Raw genomic sequence first — 19,448 nt, 5'->3', positions numbered from 1 at the left:
GGCCAGAGGAAGTCCTTGTGATGCGAAGCTAAACGTTTAATGATGGCGCTGCTGAGTGCATGAGCCGCATCAGCCCAAGAGTCCGGGTAGGAGGGAACCGTGGGGTGGAGGGAAGACTGGACAGATGGGCGCTTTCTTCGGCCCCTGGGAGCACAGCCAGGTAAATGCTCAGACCTCCTGGTTTCTCCCGTATTTCCATAAATAGCAAGGGAAGGACTCGGGGCACTCAGGGACCTGATGGGTATAAGCTGTGTCCTCGCATGGTCCCAGCTGCGGCCAGTGACGTTATTCTCTTTAACCTCAGGCTTATTTTGTATAAAAACACAAGGGACAGAAGTAGTTCAAGGGCCTCTAAAGACTTATGTAATTGTTAATAGGCCTACTTTTATGATTTCATATGTATTAAGAGCAAATCATGAAAAAACTCATTTCTGTTTGAAGAAATCTTTACTGTTCTCATTTTTGTGGCAAGCGACATTGATTATTTGTTTAGTGAGCGTTAGTGCCCTCCTGCCCAGTGCCGCTGCCTGGCGTGTCCTCGCATATGCCTCTGTCCATTGGTCTCCGTTCACCTTTCCGCCTAGAATTGTAGGAGGGACGCTGGGATCTTAGGGCTAGAAAGAAACTCTGAAGACCACTTTTAGCGGCGGCTTTTAGTCAGGGCTCTCCAGAGAGACAGCCAGCCGGGTGTGCGTGTGTCTCCAGGGCGAGGCTTGCTGCAGGGGCTACAGAGTCCAGGAAGCCACAGGACCCACAGCCTGCAAGCTAGAGTCCTGGGAGGGTGTGGCTTGAAGACTTGAGAAGCGGAGGGTGCAGATCCCACCCGGGTCCGAGGAGCTGAGACCCAGGAGCACGGGCGGCAGAAGACGGATGTTACTGGCCCATCAGCCAGACAGGTGGAGTGAACCCAGTTTTCCCCGCCTTGCTGTTTTACTCGGGCCCTGGGTGGATAGGGTGGTGCCCCCCACACTGCTGGCGAGGATGGGTCTCCACTCAGTCCAGAGGCAAACATGCATCTCACACAGAAATAATGCAGAACCAGCCATCTGGGCACCCCGGGCACGCTCAGGTTGATGCACAAAACCAATGCCGCGCGTGGCCCTGACGCCTGCGTGTTCGCATCACTCCACGCACATTGCTCGGTCATCGCCTCGGTGAGTTTGTAAGTTCGTTGTGTGGTTCTGGAGGTCTTTGTCCCAGGTGGTGGTGGTGGTGATGACAGGCTCCACACCGCCCCAGCTCAGGTACGGAAGGTGATGCCACCAACTGCTCCTTATTTCTCAGACACTTGAGCAGGTGCTCTGGGCAGCCAGTTCCACCTGCAGCAGCATCTGTTCCCTATGCCAATTCTATTCGGAGTGTGGCCTCCCTTCTGTTGAGGGTGCAGCCTTCTTTCAGGGGAGAACTGTGTCCTGTTCGCCTATGTCTCCTGTGGTATATCTCATGGCTGAATAAGTAGCTATAGGATACCTCGGTGGCTGAATGATAGGTTCCTTGGAAGGAAAACTTGATACTTTTTTTTCTTTTTGGGATGGAGTTTCACACTCAACGCCCAGGCTGAAGTGCAATGGCACGATCTCGGCTCATTGCAAACTCTCCCTCCTGGGTTCAAGTGATTCTCCTCCCTCAGCCTCCCAAGTAACTGGGGTTACAGGCATCTGCCACCATGCCTGGCTAATTTTCATATTTTTGTTAGAGACGGAGTTTCACCATGTTGGCCAGGCTGATCTTGAACTCTTGACCTCAGGTGATGCACCCATCTCGGCCACCCAAACGGCCATGAGCCACCACACCCAGGAACTCAATACCTTTTTTTAAATTTTTAAATCATAATGGGCTTGTTAAATGCTTACATTAATGTTTATTTATAAAAATGTTATCTGTGACCTTTCAGCTTTTCATAGCACTTCTCGTGTGAACATTTAACAAAGGCCCTTTAGTCATGGGGGAGAAGCGGTTATCCCTTTCTGCAGAGGGAGATGGAGGAACAGGACCTGGTGGGTCTGAGCACAGGCAGTCACCCCAGCCTTGGTGCTTGCTTAGGTCTGTTCTCTGTTCACCATAGCCGCTTCCACTCTCATTGTCAGCTTAAAAATAAACTTTTTCCTCTTTCTAATCAGAACAGTTAGTTTGTTAACCGTCACGTTAAGGTATCGAGAATGATGGCTTTCAGGCCTCAGATATGAGACAAGTAGTAAATGCAGATGACCTTGAATAACATGGGTTTTGAGCTTCGAAGAATCACTTATGTTAATTTTTTTTCCAACCAAACCCTTACTGAAAAAACCTGGCTTTGTGGAGGGCCGACGTTTCCTACATGCGGTTCCATAGGGTGGCCGCGGGGTCCTGTGGATACTTAATTTGGGTCAACTCGGGGCGTGTTCTGGAATCCATGTCCCTGTGTATACAGAGGGACAGCTGCAGCTTTTTAAAAATTTGTGTCTTGCCTTGTCCTAAAAAGGCTCCAAGGTGGATGCAAAATTATTTCATTCTTTTGGTTTTCTTGGTGGGATATTGATGTTTATTCTTCAGTGTCTAAAATCCTGAGTGAACAAAGTTAGTGCTTCAGGAACAAAGCCAGTCTGGAAACACATATTGAGATATCCACCTTTTCTTCATGGTTTCACAAAAGGCCATGATCATATTTTATTCAGTTGAACCGTAAGAAACTGCCAATATTTTCTGTTTTTGGCCTACAAAATGGCAAGTTCGTACGATATTAAAAACAAAGGCTTCCTGGATGGGGAAAATAGGAATCGATAAGAACCTGAAGTTGTCTGTCATGGCCTCTGAGTCACAGGTAAATAAACCTGCATGAGGGGAAGTTGGCTGTATAGCATTTTCCTTCTGTTTTGAGACTGTCAGAAAAAGGTGAGTTCCATTGCGTTGGGTCTCTTTGCCTCACCTTTGCTACAGAGGGGACTTGCCATTATACCTCTTGTTCCCAGTGCCCAGGAGGCTGATGCCACATAGAAGACCTGCAGGTCGGCGGATGTGAAACAGGCATCGGACACGCTGTGCACCTTGGGACGCATCTGAGAAGTGCGTGCTTGCAGCAGATCTGAGGTGAGGGCGTGTTCATCTCCTCTCCCTTCTTTGGCTTTACAGGCCTTTGAAGTTGGTCCTGGAAAGTGAAATTAATTAATGCTGATTAGCTCCAGGTCAAAGCCGGGACCGAAGAGACCTACCCTTCAGTACGGGTGTGAAGCATTGGGCCTTCCCATCAGGCGGCAGGGACTCAAGAAAGCCCCCACATGCCCTCCAGTTCCCTTATGTTGAAATTTTTTGTACTCGGCCATGCCAGGTCATTTTGGGAAGTCAGTGGGGGGTTCACATGGAGGTGTGCAGTATTCTTAGGTGTCAGGTGCAAGAGTTGAATTTGTAGAAGCTGTGCAGATAGGAAAGGGCCTGACAGGGAGTACTGTTTACACGGAGCCGATTTAACGCGAGGTCTGTGCTCTGCCTGGGTCCGTGTTTGGTGTCTCCCAGTCTGCAACAGGATGTTGACGAGACTCGGCGCCATTGTCCCACTCTGTGCAGACGTCTGAGGATCTGTGCGCAGCTGCTCTGTTAGAATGAGTTGTGATAATGAAACAGTGAACAAACCCTGAATTGGTTAGCACTGGTTCCACGGCCACTTCTGCCGTGGTTGGAGTCTTTCATAAAAAAGTGTGCTGGACTCCTATGCAGAGCTCTGAATTTCAGAGGCCCTTTAACTTGGCAGCTAACCAGCTGCTTCCTTCAGAAGACATTTGAGTTCCCTTTACCTGCCAGGGTGACCCTGGGAGTTTGAAGATGAGTGAGACAAGCCCTCCCTGTCTTATGGATTTTACTGTCCAGATGGGAGACAGATGTGGATGGTGAAGGAGGCCCTATCAGAGGTCAGCGCATGTCAGTTTTGTTTCTTCAGCACTTGCTGTGTTCAGGCGGTGACTCGGACCATGGGCAGAGCATCTGGGGACCCTGTCCATAGCATCCCAGGCACATCTAGCATCTGCGCCATCTTCATACTTGGCCTGAGTTTTGGGGAAGTACCGAGGATGGCTTCTGCCTTTGCTGGAGACAGTTGGAAGTCAGGGCAGCCCTCCACAAGATGATTGCCAGCTGATTCCTCAAAGAGAGGTGGTCCCCACATGGGCAGAGCAGGGCAGCATGCACAGACCTGGGTGTGGGGTCTGCTGGGAGACAGCAGGGGTGAGGTGTGAAGGCAGTTGGAATTTATAGGATAAATTATCACTAAGGCGATGCTGAGAAAACATAAAATTGGGCACTCTCTGGGGTAAACGTGGACTAAGAGTGACCCTGGGCGTGGGTGTTTTCAGGCTCTGAAGGCAGAGATTTAGGAAATTGGGGCAGAGCTGAGCCCCAGACAAGGATGAAGACCACCCTTGGGATGTTGAATGAGACAGGGGTGGAAACCCAGTGAATGTCCTGGGGTCAGTCCAGCAGGAAGGCAGCAGAGGAGACCGGTGTCTTCAAAAGCCCCGTGGGGCCTGCCTCTCAAAGTGCTGGGATTACAGGCATGAGCCACTGCTCCCTGCCGATACTTTTAAAATTTCTAAGCTACTCTCTCTCATACCCACTCTCGTATTTTTTTTTTTAAACCAGGTTTATGGCTACATTTTTTCCAAGGGAACCAAACAGTAACCTGTTTGAAGTACAAATAACACCGTGTTTAAAAACCGAAAATGCCAATTTGCATAGAAGTTTCCAAATACCCAGTTGGTTTGAGCCTTGCATTGCAGTGTCACTACCTGCTCTTAAATTTCTACACGATGTATAGATAGCGAGGCAGGGACAGCTCGTACATCTTCAGGTTTCGATTCTACTAACTTGGGCTATATTTTCATTGATTTTGGCACACCTGTGGGTGTGGCAAGCAATGCCAGGGTATTTATTTTGAAGCTTGTCCAAGAACAGTTGGGAAGATTTTCACATTTTTAGAATTGTCATAGTAATAGTTATAATTTACAAAGAATTTAAAATTGTGTAGTCATTATTTTGCTTTTTTCTAGATGTGCCCTGAAACAGGGTTGCTAACTACAATTCTACATCACAGGATTCAGAACAGTACCCTTTTGGAGCAGATGCCTGTAATGGAGGATTTCCGCCTCGTCAGTTCACTTTAAGCGTGTTTAAAAGGTTTTCTTTATCCTAGTTGGCACCTGTGGCTACAGTTTGTTTTCACTGCTGAGGAATATTCCATGATGGAAACCGTAATTCATCTGTTTTCATATCGGTGGACATTTGGATGATTTTGGGAGGGTGTGGATGTCTATTCAGCCTTCATTTTTTCAGGATTTTTTGTAGAAGATAATGTAACAGTGTAACATCCTCTGCTGTGGAGCCAACACGAACCCTGATTACAGCCACACAGACTCTCACATAGATTCTCAGGCCTTATGACCAACACACAGAACCATTTTCTTAAGTTGAAACACAGTAGCAGAACCTGAAGCCATGTGAACAGGTCCTCCGATCTTACACTTGGAATTCACTTCTTATTACTATGTGTGCTAATTAGGAAGCATATCAATTATACAGAAATCTGAGAATGTAAAATTATACATTTATAACAGAAAAAAAAAAAGCTTATTTAATAGCCCAGAACACATGGCTATGTTTTTCCCTCATGCCCCACCACTGTTTTCTTTGCTTGAAATGGGAAATGACACTTGAATGCGGTTTTCTAGCGACTGTTAGACTGGCATAGTTCTTCAGAGGCAGAGGATGTAAAGCACATGGATAATTTCTGTTTGTGGAATGTGATTTCCCGGTCGCCTCATTCAGGCTGCCACTGCCTTCCCCTCTGGCCGCCTGCACCGTGGGCATCTGAGGAGGTCCCTGTTTCATCCTCTGGAAATTCTGAAAAGGAAGGAGAGGAGGACGTGCAGGGTGTGGTGCATTTGTGTTGGTCCTTCCAGCTTTTATTTGGAGTCTCGGCTGCCTTGGTGGTTCCTGCCTTGGTGGTGCCTAGGTGTCCCTAGCTCGTGGCTTCATCCTTGTGTCTAACTCACAGGCAGACAGATGGAAAGGGAAGTTGTATTCAGCCAACAGCTTGATCTTATTCTCAAGGCTTAAATCGACTGGGTATTTGGAGACTTCTGTGCAAATGGGTATTTTTGGTTTTTAAACATGGTGTCTTATTTGTACTTCAAATGGGTAACTGGTTCTCTTGGAAAAAATATAGGCATAAAGCTGGTTCTTTAAAAAAAAAAAAATAGGAGTGGGTGTGAGAGAGTGGCTTAGAAATTACACCAGTAATGGTCGGGAGTGGTGGCTTACGCCTGTAATTCCAGCACTTTGAGAGGAGGAGGAAGGTGGATCCCCTGAGGTTAGGAGTTCGAGACCAGCCTGGTCAACATGGTGAAACCCCGTCTGTACTGAAAAGATGAAAATTAGCAGGGCATGGTGGCAGGCACCTGTAATCCCAGCTACTTGGGAGGCTGAGGCAGGAGAATCACTTGTATCCGGGAGGCAGAGGTTGCAGTGAGCCGAGATCATGCCACTGCACTCCACCCTGGGCGACAGAGCAGAAACTCCATCTCAAAATAGAAAAAAAAAAAAAAAAACAAAACCGGTAATGGAAACCTGATTGCATCATCTGTGATGGAGATGGCGGATTATTTCATTTTTAGTGACAGGATGAATTGGATATGTTTGCAGTATTGATCTTGATAAGGGAAATGGTGAGAACCAAATGTGCTGCCCAGCTTGGGCCTCGTCGTTGGCAGAACACCCTGGCAGGCAACAGACTGGAGACTCGGAGACTGAGGGGAGAATTCTCACGCCTTGACGCTGGTACAGTCTGTGCTTCTGGACTCCTGCTGGAGGGAGCGGCCCCTTTGCCTTGCAGGCTTTGGTGCAGTGGAGACCTTAGGACCTGCCCCTCCTGGCACACCTGTGGGTGTGGCGAGCAGTGCCAGGGCTGAGGCACAGGTGTAGAGCCCGGAACGTGGGACGGGAGAGGCTGCACACGCCAACAGGCGTCTGCTCCAGCAGCCAGGGGTTTCCGCAAGGGGGCGGGGCGTTGGTTTTCCTCCTTGAATTTGGGTGGGGAGGGTGTCCTGGGGTGCTGTGTTTGCACTTGTGTTGCTCTGAGGTCAAGTTGTGGCCCCGAGTCCCTGTTCCTCTGCCAAAGTGAGGGTTTGCCCATTTTCAGGTCAGATTTCCCTTGGGTCCGGGCCTCTAGGAGTGGGGGGCATTCGAAGGGGGCGTGAGCACGGTAGAGGCACGTGGGCCTCTTCCTCTCCCCTCGGCTCCTGGGCTGTGTTTGAAGGGCTGTCCAGCGGAATCACCCTCCTGCCTGGTGTTTCATTCACCAGAAATCGTTCTTACTGTGGACTCTTGAGTCGAATGTAATCCAGGAATGGAACGTGCTGTTGCTGGATGCCACACACAGCATCAGGAGCCTAGTTGGGGATTATATGATCTTACCCCACACCTTAAAAGTAAAGACTATAGTTGTCAGGCCTCTGAGCCCAAGTCAAGCCATTGCATCCCCTGTGACTTGCACGTATATACGTCCAGATGGCCTGAAGTAACTGAAGAATCACAAAAGTACAAATGCCCTGCCTGGACTTAACTGATAACGTTCTACCAGAAATAAGTGAAAATGGCCAGTCCTTGCCTTAAGCGATGATTTTTTGTGTGTGAAAATCCTTTTCCAGGCTCATCCTGGCTCAAAAAGCTCCCCCACTGAGCACATTGTGACCCCCCATTCCTGCCTGCCAGAGAACAACCCCCCTTTGACTGTAATATTCCTTTTCCTATCCAAATCCTATAAAACGGCCCCACACTTACCTCCCTTCGCTGACTCTTTTCAGACTCAGCCCGCCTGCACCCAGGTGAAATAAACAGCCATGTTGCACTCACAAAGCCTGTTTGGTGGTCTCTTCACACGGATGTGCATGACAATAGTTAAGGGGACACTGAAGTCTTTGGCAGCTCCAAGAGCTTTTTCAGTTTGTATCCGGCCATTTTAGGCAGAAGGAAATGCTTGCTTAGATAATCTGACAGAAATGTTTGGTGCAGTGCTTTCACTCATGGAATAAATGTGTAACTTTCCATGGCGGCCCTCTGGAAAGAGATGCACTTTGAGTGCACCCTGGCCTGCTCGCTACAAGAATCGGCCGTGTCACCCCGCTTTCCGTGGGTCTGCAGGTGTGCGTGGTCCATTGCCCTGCACTGTGGCCATGGAAGGGAAGATGATCTGGAATGCTGGCGACAGTTATCAGTGCGTGTTGATGTGCGCTGCTTTCTACAGGGGAGAACATTTCTGTTTAATAAACATCTCATAACGATGATGACTGCAAGATATTTGAGTCTCATTCAATAGTGTTTCTGGGTTCCTTCTGGTTTTAATCTGCTTTCTAGCACTAGGCAAGTGAAGACATGCAAAGTAAAAACCCATCGAACTTGTAGAGACATGGTGTTGTGTAGGAGCAGACTGTAGCCTCTGGCTCTGTTTAAAGATTGTAGTAAACCGCTTACCTGGCATGGTCAGGGTGTAATTTATCTTGTTTAATTGAAATGTGTATGAGTCAAAGCTGGCGTCTGCATTGTTGATGATATACCAGATTTTAAGGGAACATGTCAATGTGCCGTAAGATACCAACGAATTTCCTCACTGAGGTTCGGCGCGGGTTCGGAGGAGCTGGGCCTTAGGTCACCGGGGTCATCTCTGGGAGCAGATGCTCAGTGTGGGCATTAGTCACTTAGCCTTTCCAGAGCCGAGGAACAGCTCTCTGTGGTGGTTTTTAGAACCTGTATTTAGAGTCCGTTTGTCCCACTTGACTCGAAGTTGCTGCGCAATTTCAGACCTTTGCCTCCACCGTACGCTTGTTTTCTTGTCCCCTGATAACTGCCTCGGTTGCCCCGGCCTGACATTCGAGCCTCGTCGTTCATGGACCAGGCTCCATGGTGGGGCAAAGGCCGCGACTCCGGCTTGCACAGTTCCTTGCCTCTCATCATGGTTTATCACATCCCTCCCAGGATCTCCCATTTAGGGGAAGAGTGTCCCTTTCCTGCAGGCCCTGTGTGGTGTGGAAACCACCCCTACCTACCTTTCTCCTGTTTGAACTGTACCGTGAAGCTATTTCTGTTCTAGTCAACCGTCAGAATTTAAGGAACAGTGATTTATGTAACTTATCACACGTTTCTCAGCAGTTCTTTATGAATTTCATTCTGTTGTGAAATGATTGCAGTTTTCATGGCTATGCTGGTCTCACGTTGTGGCCCTTGCTTTCCCATTGTGTGTTAAGGTTGTGCCTGGGAGCTGTTGAGGCCTCACCTCTGCTTAGGGCAGTGGCTTTGCTCTCCTGACAAGAGGAAGAATGTTATTTAGGGCATTTCTAATGTGGTTTTTGCTTCCAGACAGAATTCCTTTTTTCAGAGACAGCCACAAAAGTCATAAATTATTCTCAGGACAGACACACGGGTCAGCTGACAGAGTGGAGTCCAGAACAGATCCAAAGATGCAAAAGCAGTTCAGTGGAATTTGAGTCTTTTCAACAAATGGTGCTGGAATTATGGGACAGCCGTATGCAAAAGAGTGAAAACAGGGAGAAATTCCTGTATGAAAGTTAAGGTGGACCATAGCCCTGAATGTAAAAGACAAAACTAAAAAACCTGTAGAAGAAATAGAAATTATTGAGACCTAGGGTGAGAGCTCTTAGCCATGCCATGATCCATAATCAAGGAAGAAAACAAGTAGGTAAGACTCATCAAAATTAAACTTCTAATATAAAAGACACCCCTAGGGAGTTGAAAAGACATATTTTCGATAGATGGGGATAAGATGTCTATGAACCATGCAGCTGGCAAAGGACTCGTATCCAGAATGCACAGGACTCCCACGGCTCATGACAGAGAACAAACCACCTGACTTAAAAGCGGAAGAGACCTGAACAGATGCTTCACTGAGAAGAATGGGAGGATGGCCCGAAAGCATCTGAAATGACCTTCAGCGTGACTGGTTGCACCGAGATGTGCACCAAAGCCGCAGTGAATTTGTTCACACCCCTGCTGGAGCGCCTGACTAAGGTCTTCCGACAGTCCCAGGTGCTGGTGAGGACAGGCATTCGGGACTCCTATGCGATGCTGGGCTTCAGCACGGTGCAGACAGCTTGGCAGTTTCTTACAAAACTGAACTCACACAAACGTGGGTCCCGGTGACCCCAATCCTGGGTATTTACCTTAGAGAAACAGAAGCTGATGTTTAAGAAAAGCTGTGCCCAGATGTTAATAGTGCTGTCTAGAGTTGCCCCAAACAGGTTCCAATGTGCCACAGCCATACGTGGAATAATAAATACCCAGCAGCCCCGAGGCCTGGCTGTTGATCACAGGACACCCCGGGTGCACCTCCAAGCACGATGCCCAGGAAATCGTGATTTTGCGAGTGTTTTGCCACAACACTCACAAAAAACAGACCCGGGGGATGGGAGAACACGGAGACGGTGGTTGCTGGGAATGGGAGGGTATGCTTATGAGGCCCCGTGAGTGAGTTTGGGGCTGTTGGACTGTTCTGCTTGTGTGATGATGATTATGGGAATATTTGTGCCGAAATTCACAGAACTGAACACTGTCCACTTTGCAGTAATTTTTAAAAAGTGGTAATATGCTCACTTTCAGTACTGTTTTTAATGGAAGATGGAGTTTGCAGATGATTTGTTAGGGCAAACCTGTCTCAGGAGTTTGTAGACGATTCGTTAGGGGCCTGTCTCAGGGCCCTTGGGTTGGGTTGGGTTGGGTTGGAAAAGCCTTCCCTGTTGCAGGCAGTAGCATGGGGTATGGAAAGGGTATTGCCAAGGAAACACATAGAATCCTTTGAGGAAGCATGTGTATTTCTAACTTGCTATAAGATAGAATTGGAAATTGTAATGGTTTTGTTTTCTAGAGTCTTGGTAGAATAGGGAAGACAGTGTAATAAAAGGTAATTTTCAAATGAAGAATTTTAAAGATTTTCAACAGCAATAGCTCTAGGAAGTCACCCTGGAAATGTTTTTAAAGATGTTCAGTAGCAATAGCTCTAGGAAGAGTCACCCTGGAGTTGCTTCTTGAGCATTGGTTTCCTGGCTGTATCTTCCGACTTTCATTTTTAAGTTTTGCTGTGAGTTGGGGATGTGTGGGAATAGCCATCCCCAGGTGTTGGGTAGGAGTGGCCCTGCAAGGGGGTGCATGTGCCCTGAGGCCTGAGGCACTGTTTCAACCTAGCTTGGAGCATGGGGACTCTTGTCAGTGGCTGGAGTAAGAGTACCAACCTGGCAGGCTGGGGGAGCCCCGGGGTGGTCTGGGCACTGTCCTCCCTGCCTGCAGGATGGCAGCTGGAGTAGCTCGAAGGCTGCCTGCCTTGTGGCTGTCGGCGCAGCAGCCCCTCCTGGCCCTGGAGCAATCGTTGTGTACATGAGTCTCTGTGCTGGGACTTCCGCCACTGTCCTGAGGGCCCTGGTGCCACTTTCCCGGTGGGACCCAAGCCTCAGGCAGCTGCGACCCCAGATTCGGTTGCTTTCCCTGCCGTCTCGTTCCAGCACGAGTGCTCACCTCACTCAATGTAGAGCCTCAAGTTCCTTCAAGATCCCCAGAGATGGAATCTCCCAATTTAACAAGACAGTTGGTGACAAGATTTGAGCGGCACTGATTTAACTCAGCTCCCAGAGTTTAAGTTCCCAAGACACAGTCCTGCTCCTTCCCTGGCCTCATCCTGTGTGGCTGGTGTGGATGCGGGGTTTCCAGAGGGTGGGGCTGAGGCAGGCCAGCAGCAGGGGGATGGCTCATTATTGATCGCTCAATGCCTTGAGGATAACTAGGATTAATGACCTTTATAGGGCTGTAGGTTTGGGATATAGATATAGATATAGATATAGATATATTTTAACGAGGTGGACACGGTTATCACTGCAATTTTTCTGACATGAAACTTGGAGAGCAGAGGGTTTAGGAAACTCCTGAAGCCACATTGTCAGCGGGACCCGGGCGGTCTGGCCTTAGACCCTGCACTGTTTGCCCCTCGCCACGCTGTCAGCAGACCCCGGTGGTCTGGCCTTAGAACTCATGCTGGCCGCCCCTCCCTGCCACGTTGTGGGGTTTTTCCTGCTTCTGGGCAGCATTTGATAGCTTGTGAAACAAGACCAAGACTTACTATGAGTGGATATGCTATTATCTGAGATCCAGAACGTTTCCTGGACCTGGCATTGCCGATGTCGCATAAGGGGAGGTAAAAACATTTTCATTGTGGTCATTGGGGCTCCTGAAATGGTGTTTTTCCCAGTGAAAATTGACTCATAAAAATCTGTTAACTCAATATTATGTGAACAGGAAGAAGTGTGTTGGGCTCTAGTTAAATGTCTCAGAGCCACAGAAGTAAATGAGGGCACCTTCCGAGCACAGCCTCCCGGAGGAGGCCAAGGACGTTTGCCTGGAGGATTTGCCATGAAGCAGGACTAGGGCAGGGCTGGTCTGCCTGGAGAGGCCTCTGCCATGATGTAGGTTAGTTGAAGTAGCTGAGGGGTGGTGGTGTGAAGTCGGTGGTCCCCGAGGAAGCCCCTAGCAAGGCCGGTTGCCGTGGGATGGAAAACTGCCATTCAGTGGCTGTAATCCTGGCTTCACGGGTCTGACGTACAATCCTGCACTTGGATATTTGGATCCCAGCCAGGTCAGATGGCCCTGAAAGGACATTCGGACTGTGATGGCTGCACCCATTCTCAGCATCTGCAGGGTCTCCTATGTATGTGTGTGTTTCCATTTTCTTTCAGCACAATTTCTCCCAGTGTAGTCGTGAGAAATAGAAGGAAACGTGGAAGGAAGATGTGATTGAGGGAAGTGTGGTGTGGTCTTCGACCTTATTTTGCCTTGGTTGGTGCTCAAGAACTCCCCCTTAGCTCAGAGCTGAGCGTTTCTGCCAGGAAGTCCTGCCTTTTATCCTACCTCGAGGCCTGTTGAGACACTCCAAGAAGCTTCGTTAACAAATTGCCTTTTCCTTTTACAGCAGTTGGATATATTTGCAGCAAAACAAAGGAATAACCCCCAATATGGTGATTACATGCATTTAAGTATAGATAACATTCAGTCTTGAAGGGCCTGGGATTTTAATCATCTTTGGGTCATGTAACTAGTGATGTTGGTGATTAAAATCTCCAGACAGCTTTGTTCTGCCACGTTCCTCAGTTTTGAATGATGATCTTCCTGGTGTTGTATCTTGGAGGGGCGTTTGTGTCAGTAGAGAGCAGAGTGGTGGTTCCCAGAGGCTGGGAAAGGACAGGTGAGGCCCCGAAGGACGCTGGTCTTCCTAGTTTAGGGGTTTGGGGCTCAGCTACCTTCCTGTGTCCGTGTAAATTATACCCAGGATCATTTTTACCCGCCCCACTTTAGCTGAGCATTGGAGCTTCAGGATGTGTGTGCCCACGTCACCTGGGCCGTGATCTTGGGGTTCGGTGAGACTGATTCCCGGGTTTATAGAATTACTCTGGGATTGTTGAAAACACAAGCACTTCAGGCATTCATAATGCTATTTCCTGAACGCAATTTATGTTCAGTTCTTGAGAAACATTTATTTGAGGAAGCATCTATAATTTTTGTTTTCTGCCACTCAGTGCTAGAAAGAATTGTGCAACACTCAAGTGAGTGACATTATTCCCCTCCCTCCACCATGCAAGCAAGATTAAAGGTACCTCTGGCTCCCCTCAATCTTCTCGTCTTCAGGGCGCCTGGCGTGGCAGTGTGCTGTCTTCCATCTTCTTTTTGGGGAGAATTAGTCGTGTTTGTGTGTGCTGCTCAGCTCAGCCTGGTGCGGTTGTGTGGGTGAGGAGCTTGGATGCTAGGTGACCCTCGCAGGCCTGCCTCCCACCTCCCTAGGCCTTGTTCTAAACTGACAGATAACCAGTGTGTTTTGGAAGAGGACAGCAGCAGGGCAGGAGAGAGTTTGTTCAGACTTTCTCCTTACACTGACGTTTGAGCCTTCATCCAGCCTGGCCCTTCTACAGAGCTGCCTTTGTGTGTTGCTAAACCATTCCCTGCCAGTAACCGTGCTTTCAGAGGTTTGGAAATGTGACTTAACTCATCTTCAATTTAAAGCATACTATTAAATTTTAATGTCAAAACTGATGTATTTTATGGCCTTCATTTGATTTCTCTTGATTTTTTTTCCCCATATGAGACATGGCATCTTAAGGGAGACAGCCTGGTGTTGGCCCCCTTTCCTAAGGATGGAAGTGAATTCTGAAAGCCCTTTATATAGGCAGCGAAATAATCAGGGAACCCTTATTATAGCTATGCCTGTCCATGTAAAGCGAGCACGACTCATAAGCAGAAAAAAGTGCAGCCCAGGGACAAGGTGAGCCCTAATGCTGCCTGTGCCTCGCCTCCCTGCCATGAGGAATGGAAGTGCAAGCACAGGTGGTTGAGTTAACCTCAAAGCCCAGCCTGTGCCCCCTTCACATCCCTCTGCATCTGCAGGGGCACAGGCCGTGCTGCCACCCCTCGCTCAGTGCCAGGGCTGATACGTCAGGAACAGGGGGTACTGTCCACCCCTTGCTCGGTGCCAAGGATGATCTGTCAGGGTCCGTCATGCTCATCTGGTCCTCATGTCTTCATCACCAGCCTCCTGCTGGTAACAGGCTTGTTATTACCTTGGTATGGGTAATAACATACCCATACCAAGGTGTTGTGGGGCGGTGCTCAGTCCTCCGAGGGAATCAGCCCTTAGCCGATTCGTATTCAACAGGACCGGGAAATGGGTTCTTGTTCCATGTCCTGGATCCCAGGAAGCCCTTGCCCTGGACCCTGTAATGTCCGGGGTCTTCCTGAGAAACGCTGGTGCCACTGGAGCACAGCCCAGCCCCCTCCAGTTTCTCCGCTTTGTAACTGCACTTGTGTTCAGCAGGTCTTCCAGGACTTAGACGCTGCTTGGTGTGAACCAGGTTTTGTGTGGAAAGAGGACAGGTCCGAGCTGGCAACCAACCAGCCCAGAACCATCTTTTATGCTTCCAGATTCTGTGTCCAAAAACTTACCCATGGACATTGAAGCTGATGCATTTCTGCTCCAAGACGTCTGTGGACTCAGCTGGAGGGAGGGGATGGTGTGGAGCCTCTTCACTCCTGGCCTGGGCTTGGACCTGCTGTGCAGCCTCTCAGTGGCACCAGGGCACCCTTGTGTCACAGCGGCCTCAGGTTGGGGACACTGCCCCAGGATGTCCCAGGCTTTATGATGTCCAGGCTCCCCTGGCATGGCTGCCTCAGGTTGGTGGCACTGCTCTGACGGACGCCCCAGGCTTCATGATGGTAGGGCCTCCTTGTGCCATGGCAGCCTCAGGATGGTGACACTGCCCCAGGGTGTCCCAGGCTCCAAGGCCAGTGTTCCGTCCCGCGAAGGGAAGTTGTACTGTAAGGTCTAGTCTCGGAAGGTGCCTGGCGTCCTATCCTTCAGAGCGGTCCTACACTCACCACAAATCAAGCCAGGGGAGGCCCTGCCAGAATTTGCAGCTGTGTTTCAGGTGGTTCCACAAGGCCTCTTTTATTTTGGCCTACTCAGGTATATAATTCTTTTTCTCTCTGGTTTTTTTGAGACAGGCAAAAACAGGTAGTGGTGTGAGCACGGCTTACTACAGCCTCAATCTCCCAGGCTCAAGAGATCCTCCTGCCTCAGTCTCCTGAGTAGCCAGGACCCACAGACACATGTCCCACATGTCCCACATGTCCCTCATGTCCCCATGCCTGACTTATTTTTGTATTTTTTGTAGAGATGGAGTTTTGCGATGTTGCCCAGGCTGGACTCAAACTCCTGGACTTAAGCAGTCCAGCTGCCTCAGCCTCCCAAAGTACTGAGATCACAGGCTTGAGCCACTGTGCCTGGCCAAGTGTGTTTCTAATTTCAAAATTAAGAGGACCCAGAGCCAGTTAATTACGTCTCTATGGAACATGCTGCTTATAGTACCTTAGGAAAAATCATCCAGAACTTGGAAAAGGGGCTGGACAGACACAGCCCTTCGAGGTTGTCTGATGAACCCCTGGGGTCTTTAACCATCTGGAGGGATGCACCATGTCAGACTCACTGTTGTCGATGGGCTGAAGCCCAGGTTTCATGAGGTTATGTGTCGGCTTGTAGTACTTTCTCTGGCAGAGATGCGAGTGACTTCTCAGTGAGAGGCTCATCTCAGGGACTTCATGGCCTGAGGGACGGCAGCCTGTTTGAACTGATCGAGCAATCTCGCACTACCCTTATTTTCTGAAACGCCTATGAGTGACTTCTCACACGGTCTTTGAAGTGGCTTCATGCCCGCGCTTCTTGGTAATGATCGAATGCTTTTTTTGACCCCTTGTCCCCTTCTTTGGGGGTGTTCCAGTCTCAGTTCTCATATGTTCTGCTTCTATGGGAATTTCTGAAGCTGCTGAGTGTAGAAAGCACGGAGGAAGCTGTGCTCCCACCCCTGTGAATCTTCCAGGCATCATCCTCTCCCTGTGGCGAGGCGGCGTCCATGGCACACCGAGGAGGCTGTGCTCCTGTCCCCCGTGAGCTTGCCAGGCGTCCTCGTCTCCCCTCCAGGGGGATATGAAGAACCTTTCAAACCCTTCTTAAACTTGTTTTCATGTCTTTGTTTTAACAGATTTTTTTGCATCTTCTCCCTTCTCCAGAAGTGAGAGTGAACGCTGAGTTATTCACGGGAGTCAAGAAACCACACGCAGCCGAAAGTGACGTTTGTTTCCCTGAAATGATTTGTGTGTGTTCACCTTAAAATGCAACTCAGTGAAACAGGTGTGTTGTGAGAAATGACTTGAAATTACCCAGGTAAAAACGTGACAGTTAAATTTCATCGTCCGTGCGGGTGTCTACAACCCCCTTCTGTGGTTGCGTGTGAGTTTGTGACTTGTGGTTATTCTTGAAGAAAGAAAATCTGTTTCTGAGGACTTCAGAGGGCATGCTGGGATTGTGTAAGGTGGACATTGGGGGCTTCAGTGTGTGGCTTCCTTGAAGAGGTTCAAATTAAGGCTGAGAGTCCCTACTCCAAAATGCTCCGAAACCTGAAACATTCTGAGCTTCCTCATGACACTCGAAGGAAATGTTCTTCGGAGCACTTTGGATTTCAGGTTGCGGATGCTCAACTGGAAAGTGAAATATTGCAAGACCCTTCTGGCCCCAGGAGCTTGGATAAGGACATGGAGGGGGGCCTGTGCTGGGTCCCTGGAGTGTGAGGCAGCCTGGGCCCGCTGGACTGGTGTTTGTAGGAGCCACAGAAGGGAAAGAGGGTCAAAGTGGCCACGCATGGCTCCTCAGAAGGCTGGACCAAAAGGAGGTGGGCGCAGAGGGCAGCAGTTGAGTCGCCAGCGTCCGGGACTCCTGTCCCCGCTGGAGTTGAGAGCCTCCTCTAGTTGTGGCCTCTCCCCTGTCAGCAGCCACTGAGACCTGAAGAGGGAGAGGGGGCTGAAGAGAGGAGAAAGGATAAGCCTGCTTCTGGAGAGGGCCAGCATCGGCTTGTGCTAGCCTCGTGTGTTACTCCTGCGTCCAGGGTGCACGGCCATGCCTCGTGGTGTAGTGGTTCCCGGGATGCACAGCGCTGTTGTCTGCAGTAATGGCTTTGTCTCCGATCCTTGGAAGCAAGTTACTTTATCCCCTGTGAAAAGAGGTAGAAAATCTTACAGAAATGCATTTGCTCTAATGTCTATCTTCCGATAAGACATGGTCACTTAGGCTAAATCTTTGGGAGGTCAAGGCAGGAGGATCACTTGAGGCCAAGTAGTTCAAGACCAACCTGGACAACATAGCAAGACCCCATCTGTATAACAGAAAAATTAGCTGAGTGTGGTGGTGCGTGCCTGTGGTCCCTGCTACTCTGGGGGCTGAGGTGGAAAGATTACTTAAGGCTACAGTGAGCTGCGATTGCTCCACTGTCCTCCAGTCTTGGCGACAGAGCCAAGGCCCAGTCTCAGAAAGAAAAGTAAAAAAAAAAAAAAAAAAAAAAATCCAGAAATGTCATTTTCTTTTAAATCATCCCAAAAGAAAAATCTTTTTTTCTAAGAATGTAAAGGTAACGGATACAATTCTTTCCTTGCATTGTTTCTCCTTTTCAAATATTTACAGTAGTCCGTCCACATCATCTCTCATCTCATTACAAAGCAGCAGGTGTCTTTGAGGTTAGTGGTGTTTCTCTGTGTCGCACCTTGGAGAACAGCCAGCATGAAACCTCTTACTACGATCATGCGCATTGTTTGTAGTCCCAATTAAAATCCTCTACAGAGATGCCTGTGCTGCTTATTATAGCAGAACTTTGGTTGTGCTGAAATGTGCATTCAGCTAATGGTTTTAAGTTCGTATCTGAGATGATGCTGTATAATTCTGAAGCATATGGGATCAGTAATGATTGAAGATAATTCTGGTTGATGTCATTTAGAGGATATTTTTCACTTCAAGTTAAAGCTTCCTTCGCGATAGTCATTTTGAGATTCATTTATGTGCTTTATTTCATAGCTCAAATTTTCATTAGTCATTTCATAACACAGGATTTTGAAAGCAGATTTGGCAAAATCTTTTTAACAAAATGTTTGTTTATGACGTCCCAAGGAACAGCACTCAGAATTGCTGGTAACTGTGGTACATTTTAAGGCTGATGATAGAAGTCACTTGAACAGGAAGGGGTGCTCTGTGAGGCAGGTGGGGTTTGAACCCCGACCCTCTTGATACACCAGCCCTGACCCTGGCCTTCTCTCCTCTCCACTGGGAGATGAGAAGGGTGCCAGCATCCACTTCATAGGCCGTCCTGAGAACCCGGGACTAAGGGCTTATGTTCCTCTTGCAGGTGGCGCAGATGTGGGGGCTTGACGATATACACACTGCAGGCTGCCAGTGTCGGGGTAACCCAGTTTTATTCATAAAGGTGGGATTTGCTTTGCTCCCGTGCAGACCAGGTGCGGTGCTGCTGTTGTAGCAGGTGTGTGGATCCTCTTGGGTGGTCCTCAGGTGGACAAGGAGTCACTGATTCAGATTCCCAGTGTTAGATGTGAGGGTACCATGGACCTCATGTGTTCATAGGGGAGTAGTAAAAAGCTTCCCTTGTAATTCCAGGACTGTCTATCCCAGGAATGCCAAACCACTGGCTTTCACCTGACGCTGTCGTAGGTGACACTGTATGGAAATGAGGACTCATGTTCCGCATACCTGAGCCAGTACCCGTCTCCCTCCAGGGCCGTGGCCGAGCCCTCTTGATTTTGCTGGGTTGCCAGCCTGGGGATCTGTAAGCCCAGTGACGTCTCCGGTCTTAGTCCCCGCTCCCCGTGGGGACAGGAGGTGGCTTCAGGAGGCTGGTGATGAATGCCTGAATGAAGCCGACTTGTGACTGCAGTTCTGTCTAAGGGCCTCCCTGGGTGTTAGATATCAGTAAATGACACCTGTGTGTGGATCTCATGTGATGAGAGAAACAGTGGGGGAAACCAAAGCTTGTGGAGTCTGCAGGTTCTGGACT

General features: G+C 49.0%; 1 long non-coding RNA gene across 9 annotated transcripts; it reads left to right on the top strand.

Moving 5' to 3' along the window:
* The first annotated feature begins 621 nt into the window (after positions 1–621).
* Positions 622–15,064, top strand: LOC117072866. 9 transcript variants are annotated; one of them, XR_004432986.1, is made up of 4 exons: positions 622–896; positions 1,026–1,154; positions 2,949–3,066; positions 14,879–14,964. It is a non-coding gene; the product is annotated as an uncharacterized LOC117072866 (long non-coding RNA). The 9 variants fall into 9 exon arrangements; XR_004432988.1 differs by lacking the exon at positions 14,879–14,964 and adding an exon at positions 12,986–13,158; XR_004432989.1 differs by lacking the exon at positions 14,879–14,964 and adding an exon at positions 12,316–12,702.
* Positions 15,065–19,448: the final 4,384 nt, after the last annotated feature.

The sequence above is a fragment of the Trachypithecus francoisi genome, unplaced genomic scaffold (genome assembly GCF_009764315.1).
Source record: "Trachypithecus francoisi isolate TF-2019V2 unplaced genomic scaffold, Tfra_2.0 Lachesis_group4, whole genome shotgun sequence".
NCBI lineage: Eukaryota > Metazoa > Chordata > Mammalia > Primates > Cercopithecidae > Trachypithecus > Trachypithecus francoisi.
This window is presented reverse-complemented; position numbering and strand designations above follow the sequence as displayed.